At 44.2% G+C, this 8306-nt stretch overlaps 1 non-coding gene across 1 annotated transcript; it reads right to left on the reverse strand.

Annotated features, from left to right (window-relative positions):
• Nucleotides 1-7449: 7449 nt before the first annotated feature.
• On the reverse strand, nt 7450-7556 carry LOC136321580 (U6 spliceosomal RNA). Its single transcript, XR_010728728.1, has one exon. It is a non-coding gene; the product is annotated as a U6 spliceosomal RNA (small nuclear RNA).
• Nucleotides 7557-8306: the final 750 nt, after the last annotated feature.

The raw sequence follows: 8306 nt of genomic DNA on the forward strand, positions 1-8306 counted from the left end.
TGTATACTGTGTATTTGAAAGTTGATAGAGAGTAAATTTTAAAAGTCCTTATTACAACCCTGACCAGATAGCTTGGTTGGTTAGAGTGTCATCCCAAAGTGCAGAAGTTGCTAGGTTTGATTCTCAGTCAGGGTACATATAAGAAGAGATCGATATCCCTGTGTCTCTCTCTCCCTTTCTCCCTTCCTCACTTTCTAAAATCAATAAAATAAACATTACAAAGAAAACGTCCTTATCACAAGAAAAAAATTGTATCTGTGTGGTGACAGATATTAATTAGACTTATTGTGGAGGATATTTTGCAATATATACAAATATGAAATCATTATGCTGTACACTTAAAACTAATATAATATTTTTATGTCAATTACAGTTCAATTAAAAAAAGTTTAATGGAATGGAGGGAACACAGTAGGACTGATTGGGCCACACAAAATTTATGAACTTTATACATTCTTCACAAATACATTTGCACTTACATAAAAGAACTAAAAGGAAAATTGTGTGTAAAAAAATTCCAATTATTTGTTAGAAACAATCTAATAAAAAATGGAATAAGGGAATATAGTTAATAATATTGTGACAAGTTTGCACAGTGACAGTTGATTATAAGAATTAGTGTGGTGATCACATTGTAATACACATAAATGTTGAATCACTGTATTGTACACTTAAAACTACTATTATATTGTATACAGACTGCTTAAATAAGCAAACAAACAAAAAAGAAAAAAAAAGACTCTTCTAACACTATCCAAAAGCAAAGAACTTAGAGGTGGACACAATAGTGAGTGTTATAATATTGTATGCCAACTATAATTTAATATAAATAAATAAGTAAAGCAAAACGTTACCCCCCAAAAAATTTAATAGTGACTTTAAATAGCTAACAAACCCACAAATTTTATTACTCAGCCTCACAGGTAATGGAATAATTACAAAGTGAACCTCCTTAATATACACATTTTCGCCTACCAAATAAATATATTTTCATGTGAATTGCCAGAGTGAGAGAAGATACTGTGAACTGTGTGTCTCATACACTGCTGTGTAAAGGTGTGTTTGCAAGCCTTCCTTGGTCTGGAGTTTTCTCATCCATATGGAAACATAGTCTAATATGTCCCATCAGAAAATGTTTAAAATGCCCTCACATCACTGCATATTTCTTCACAGCGAATAACTGTCTGTTCTTACTCATTGATGAAATCCTTGAACATAAGTCCTGCCACTGGAAGAACTTTACACCTCCAATTCCCTCTCTTAATTTGTCTCGCATTAATACCGTTTAATTGTCAATATTGACACCTGCATTTTTTAGTGCAATGCTCACTTTCCTTTTAGAATCCTGAATAAGCAAATTCATTTATTAGTAAAGCTGGCCAACAACCATAGTGATCTCTGGTATTTAGGCTATGTTGAAATGGTTCTCAGGTGACTTCAGGTACAAGTTCTTGGCTTCCAGTCTCTCTGGTGTTCTCCTGCCACATCTGTTGTGCTCTGAGACTCACCTGCATGGGAACTCGGAGAGGAAGATAACCTGAGCAACTGATGATGGAGATCAAAGCTCTGTCCCAGACAAGACAACAAGGAGTGCTCATGCATTGGTTTCCCCAGACAGATTTGGGACTCCAAAATCAACAACTACATCCTGTTCCACCAAAGGTGCTCATGCTGAGGGTCTGCAGTAGAGGAGCTATTTATTGCTCTCTGTCTGCCCATTAGGCACATTTAATTCTTGTTACTCACATGATTCCCCTTGGATACACTGGTCTGGACAGAATGGAAAGTTTTCCTGCTGATTCTCTGTTCCTAAGAGACTATGTATAATAATAAGCCAGGTGAGTACAGTTTTGACTAGTCCTTCTCCATGAACTGTCCTGCTCTCTGACATCTACACTTTCCAGTCCCAAGTCTGAGCTAAAGTTTCTGAAAGACGGACTTAGAGAGTATATGCTTAGTGAAATAAATCAGTCACGAAAAGACAAATACCATGTGATTCACTTACGTGTGGAATCTGAAGAAAAAAATTGAAACAGGCTCAGACACAGAGATCAGTCTGGTGATTGTCATATGGGAAGAAGTTTCTGGAACTGGGGGAAAAAGGTGAAGGGATTGAGAAGTCCAAATTAGTAGTCACAGGAATGTAAACTACAGCATCAGAATATAGCCAATAATATTGGAATAACTGGATAAACCAGTTGCGTACTGGGAATATTGGTGAGGAACCTTATGTAAAGTATATGATTGTGTAACCGCTACACTGTACACCTGAAACCAATTCAAAGTAATATTGAATGTAATCTATATTTGAAAAAAATAAGTCTAGTAGTGAGAAATTTGTCTCACTGGTCTTTGGGTGTTCAAAGCATTGATTTATCAGGGACACAACCCCTGATATCTCTAGAAAATTACTATTTCCCTCTTTAAAAAAAGGGAGACATTTGCGGGGGGAAGTATAAAACCTTGGGCACTATATTCCTTGGCTTCATGATCATTTAGCCAAAATAATTAGGAGTTTATAGTTACATTACAAGAGCTGCCATTTACTCCTTCATTATAAAGTTTCTTAAATATAGGAGATACATTTAGATTTTATGCACCTTAACCCAGCTTAGCACATTATATCGATTGTCATATTTTTGTTTTACAGAAATGCATTTTATGAGCCAGTACCTTCCCCAGTACAGAAATGGGGCCCAGAGAGATTGAATGTTGTGCTCAAGAGTACAAACCAAGAAAGGGGTGGGGTTATGATTGGAGTTAGAATGCTTCCAGTTCTGAGATTCTGGGGCTGTGGTTCTCAAACAGAGACGACTTTGCACTGGGGATGTTTGTAATGTCTGAAGAGAGGCTGCTAAACACCAAATGCACAAGACAGCACCCAACCCCAATAGTTACTGAGCCCCAAGTGTCACCAGCGACAAGGTGAAAACACCTATTCTAGACCAGCTCTTGTCCACTTCAGTGTGCATACAAATCACCAAAGCTTGTAGCTCAAATGCAGATTCTGATTTCTCAGTCTCTAGTAGGCCAGGGACTGAATTTCTGACATCTCCCTGGTGATGTTGATGTTGCAGGTCCTCCTGCTCTGTAGACCACAGTTTGAGTCGCTAGGCTGTGGCTCTGTGTTAGAGTCAGGTATAGATAATTTTAGGTTTACTCCACCAGGAATCTTTTGTGTATGTAATTTTTTTAAATTGAATTTATTGGGGTGACAATGGTTAACAATTATGCAAGTTTCATGTGCCTGATTCTACATCTCTATACACCATATTGTGTGCTTACCCCCTCCAATTTAAGTCTTCATCCATCACCGTTTATCACCCCTATACCTGTAAGGTATTTTCTGCATAGGAAGAAAGAAGGGCGTAGCCACCAAGTGTGGGCTAGCAAAAGCTTTATTTAGAGGGCATCCCTGATGGAGTTCACTGGTCCGTGAGACAGGGGCTAGGGAAATTGCACAGCCTCCCCTGCCCGGGGGGGGGTGTGTGTGTGTGTGTTAATTTATAGTGTTGGTATGGTGGTGGCGGGTTGATATGACGTGGTGAAATTTCATTGGCTGACAGACAGTTGTTCTTTTTCAAAGTGCTCCTGGGCCATTTCTTTTGGCGGGCATGAATGTGGGTGGTTCCAGCCAAAGTCCCAGGACCTGGTTTCTCAAGTGACCTTCCCCCATTGCCAACCGACCTCACATTCTGACCTTTTATGTTAGATAGGGGCACCGCTATTCATCTGGCTACTTCCTGCTGGTTAGGGTGTCATGGGGAAGGGAGGTTGGAAGGGGTGGCTCTGAGGGGAGTCACATATATAGATGTAGGGGCATCTGGTTGACCGTGACTCGAGAAACCTCACGGATGCAGCCCTGTAAGAATCTAAGAAAAAAAAGGAACAAACATGAGTAATATGCTGATAATTAGAAGAGGACAGGGGTAACCCAGGTGAGGATGGGTGGCTGCCACCAGGAGTTAAGCGGGTTGTAGGAAGAGAGGTCCTTGTGCAGTTTCTCTTGCAGACAGTTGAGGACATTGATGTTTTCTTCCATCAGGCCAGTCTCATTGATATAATAACAGCATTGCTCCCTGCTTTAACTCACTCTGGCGGCAGGTTCCTGGTGGGAGGGACAGGAGCAACAGGAGGATCTGCAGGGCCCAACTTTTGGTGAGCCAGAGGTGGGTAGGGCTCAGTGGTTCCAACTGCCAGCAGTCCTGTATGGGGGCAAGCTTGAGGCAAGAGACATGGTACCAGGGTGTTTGCCCCAGGAGCTTAACTGCGGTAAAAGTAGTCAATATTATCATATGGGGTCCCATCCACCTGGGCTGTAGGGAGTCGGGCTGGAGCTCCCTGTCTCCTGGCTGGAGGGAGACCTCTGGGTGTGCTTCATCTGGACCCCCTATGGGAGGAAGGGTCCGGTCCGCGTGTTCCCTGAGAAGATGGTGGAGTAAGGATAAAAAGGGGAGGTATGTGACAAGAGGAGGGGGGTTGACAGGTAAGTTGTGGTTGATTAGGAATGATCTACCATAAACCAGCTCAAAAGGGCTGAGTCCAGTGGGGTTTCGTGGAGCTGCTCTGATTCTGGTGAGTGCCAGGGGGAGGAGGTTTGGCCAGGAGAGTCTGGTCTCGATGGAAAGTTTAGTTAGTTGACCCTTCAGGATGCCATGGGCCCTTTCCATCTTACCAAATGATTTGAGGGTGATGGGGTATGTGGAGCTTCCAAGAAATGTTGAGAGAGGTGGCAACCTGCTGGACTATTTAGGCAGTGAAGGCCGGGACTTTGTCTGACTGGATGGTAGTCGGCAGTCCAAACTGCGGGATGATACATTCAACGAGAATGGAGGCAATAGTGTCTGCCGTCTCTCGAGAGGTGGGAAAGGCTTCTACCCTGAAAAGCTATCAACAAAAGTTAAGAGATAACAGAGTTTTTTGTGAGGGGGCATATGAGTGAAGTCAGTTTGCCAATCCTGGCCTGGCACATGCCCCCTCAGTTGATGAGTAGGGAAGCAGGGGCGGAGTCCTCCTTGTGTAGAGGCTTTGGAACAGATAGTGCATGCTGCATGTACCTTTTCAATAGTCTGCTGGAGGCCTAGAAAGAAAAAGAGTAGTTGCAAGAACAGATAGAGAGCTTTTGGTCCTATGTGTAAGGAACAGTGGATATCAGAAAGGAGAGTTTCAGCCTGTGCTGTTGGTAAGGCAGTTCTATCCCCGAGAAATATCCATCCCTGGTTGCACATGTCTCCACCCTTTCTGAGGAGGGCCTGTTCTTCCTCAGGAGTGTAAGAAGGTTTCAAGGAGGTGGAGAGAAACATGAGAGGAGTGGGGGAGACTCCAGGGTGAGGTTTTGAGCTGCCACATCAGCCTGAGCATTTCTCAAGGCCACTGGGTCCTGAGAGGTTTGATAACCCCTACAATGTACCACAGCCACCTCAGTGGGAAGCTGTAATGCCTGCAAAAGTTTAGAAATGAGGGTAGCATTGATTATGGAGGAGCCCTTGGTAGTGAGCCCTTTGAGATTGCATGCATCTAGATCCCGAGCTAGTGCCTGCCGAAACAGGTGTGGGCTGTCCCTGAACCCCTGGGGTAGGACAGTCCACATAAGCTGTTGGGCTGCGTTAGTGTCTGGGTCAGTCCAAGTAAAGGCAAACAGAAAGTAAGAGTCAGGGTGTAGAGGAATGGTAAAGAAGGAATCCTTGAGGTCTAGGATCATGAAGTGAGTGATGTCTGAGGGAATGTGTGGCAATAATGTGTAGGAATTAGGGACTACTGGATGGAGGAGAACTACTGCCTCGTTGATTAGGCATTAGTCTTGTACGAGGTGATAAGCCCCTGAAGGTTTTCGAACAGGAAGGATGGGGGTGTTGCAGGGAGAGTCCGTGGGGATGAGTAAGCCTTGGTTCAAGAGTGGGTAATTATTGGTTTAAGGCCCTGACTGTGACTTGCTGGAATAGGGAATTGGGGCCTAGATAGGAATTAGTGGGGATTCTTTAAGCGGATGTGTACAGGTGGGTGGTGGGTTGCTACTACAGGGGTAGAAGTGTCCCAGACTTGAGGGTTGACAATGTCTGGTGTAATAGGGGGTGTGATCGGGTTAGGGTGATCAGTGGTAGTGGGAGAGCCTTCAGTCAGGAGTGGTAGAAGTAAGTGGGTGGAAGATGCTGTCAGCTGGATAGTGGCTCTGAGAGTACCCAGGAGGGGTACAGGGCATGAGGGCATAACTAAGAAGGAGTGTGAAAAGGGGAATCTGTCCAAACTCCATGTCAGGGGTGGTGTGCGAAGAGGAAAAGAAGGGGTCCCATCCACTCCCATAACTGAGACCCGTGAGGGAACTAGAGGTCCAGAGTGTGATGGCAAAACAAAGAAGGTTACCCCCGTGTCCACAAGAAATGAGATGGACTTACCTGCTACCTGCAGCTTTACCCTGGGCTTGGCGAGGGTGATGGGGTCTTCGAGTCCGGGCCGCGTCAGTCGTCCATGAGGCCTAGGAGTTCGAGTGATGGGCCCGCCTGGCTGGCTTGGCCTCCCATTTGGGTGGCTTGTCCTCCACGTGGAGGCGCTGAGGAAGAGCCTGTTGCCCAAAAGGAGCAATCGCTCTGCCAGTGACAGGGCTGCTTGCAGTCAGGGCAGGGCTTGGTAGGTGGCCTCAGGCAGGGGCACTGCCGGGCTCAGTGACCCTCTTTGCCACCATTTAAAGCAAGCTCCTGGTGGGGTTCCTCTTTGTGGCTCAGACTTGGGTCGGGCACCTCCTATGCCTTGCCCCTGTTGCTCTGCTGGCCACAGATCAACAAGAGCCTGGGTTTGAAGAGTTACCTTCTGCTGCATGTGGGCCTGGCGAGCAGCCTTGACCTTTTTCTCCCGACCAGTAAAAGCTTTAAATGCCATGTTCATCAGGTCTCAGATAGGGGTTTAGGGGCTGAGAATAAGAAGAGGAGGGCTCCTGGGGAGCCTGGCACCCAGATCTGGACTGAAATGCCAGAGCCAGAGGCAGGACAAGGGTAGGCCTTCCTGCCAGAAGACCGGGGCTGGGCCGTGGGGTCAGGAGCCCTGCAAACCCACGTGAGGGCCAATGGCCAGTGGAGGGCGGCCTGATGGGGAAGGGGCTAAAGTACACAGCAGAGAAGGGAGGGGCTACTGGCCAGCAGGAGAGGGGGCTTTTCAGAGTGAAGAGACTCGAGTGGAAGAGGTCCACAGAGGGACCAGAGAGGGGTCCCGAGAGAGGAATGTCCCCAGGGGTTGGGCAGGAGGGGGAGAGAGTTCCTCAAGGGGTCAGTGAAGGAGAAAAGATCAGGAGCGAAGTGTTTAGCTGAGGTTTCTCTGGCAAAAACAGGCGAGGCCAACAGTTTTTGCCCCCAGGCCAGATTAGAAAGAAAACTTTTTTCACGGGCCAGGTGAAATATTAAAATTAAAAAATGTTAAATACAAAAACGATTTGTTTAAGTAAACAAAAAAAATTTTTTTTTAAATATGGAACGCTTCATGAATTTGCGTGTCATCCTTGCGCAGGGGCCATGCTAATCTTCTCTGTATCATTCCAATTTTAGTATATGTGCTGCTGAAGCGAGCACAACAAAATTTTATTATGTAATTTTCTATGAATAAATGTGAATGAAAAAAATTTTAATATAGTGTTATTTTAATAAAAATCTATTTTAATAACAATTAAATTACATACCATATAAATATTCAAACTGTATCACAATCAATCGAAACAATATTTAATTAATAGAATGAGCTTGAAGGGGTTATATCACAAATAAAACAATTATTTTGTTTTACAAACAGCCTGAATACGTTTTCAGTTATCAGCTGCAGCTATTGTCTATGCTACAATGCCACTTGATTCAGCACACCTGACCACAAAAATAACAAATTGTTTGACCTTGGGTGCGCACTGGCAAACTCCGCCTAAACAAATGTGGGTTTCACATCGCTGCAAAATGTCAAACAGTTCATATCGAGTACAGACGAGTACAAAAATTGTAAATCTTTATAATGAAATTTTTTAAAAAAATAAAGAAGTATCGCAAATCCATTCAACCAATTATTGGAAGTTAATCCTATGTTAGTCACACATGGAATTCTTTTCCGTGTATCACTATCTTCTTAAATATCTCAATTTCCAATAATCAAAGACGCTTCCGCTTCTGAGTAGCTGAGATTTTAAAGTAGTGGAGAATATTAAAAATTTAATCACAGGCCACATAAACTCATTATGCAGGCCGATCTGTATGTTGGCCATGCCTGGGCTAAAAGGACCTTCACCATAGAGCAGACAACACAGTGATTAGGATGGGAGCGCAAATACCAGAAGCCTT

Source organism: Saccopteryx bilineata, chromosome 1 (genome assembly GCF_036850765.1).
Source record: "Saccopteryx bilineata isolate mSacBil1 chromosome 1, mSacBil1_pri_phased_curated, whole genome shotgun sequence".
Classification (NCBI taxonomy): Eukaryota; Metazoa; Chordata; class Mammalia; order Chiroptera; family Emballonuridae; genus Saccopteryx; species Saccopteryx bilineata.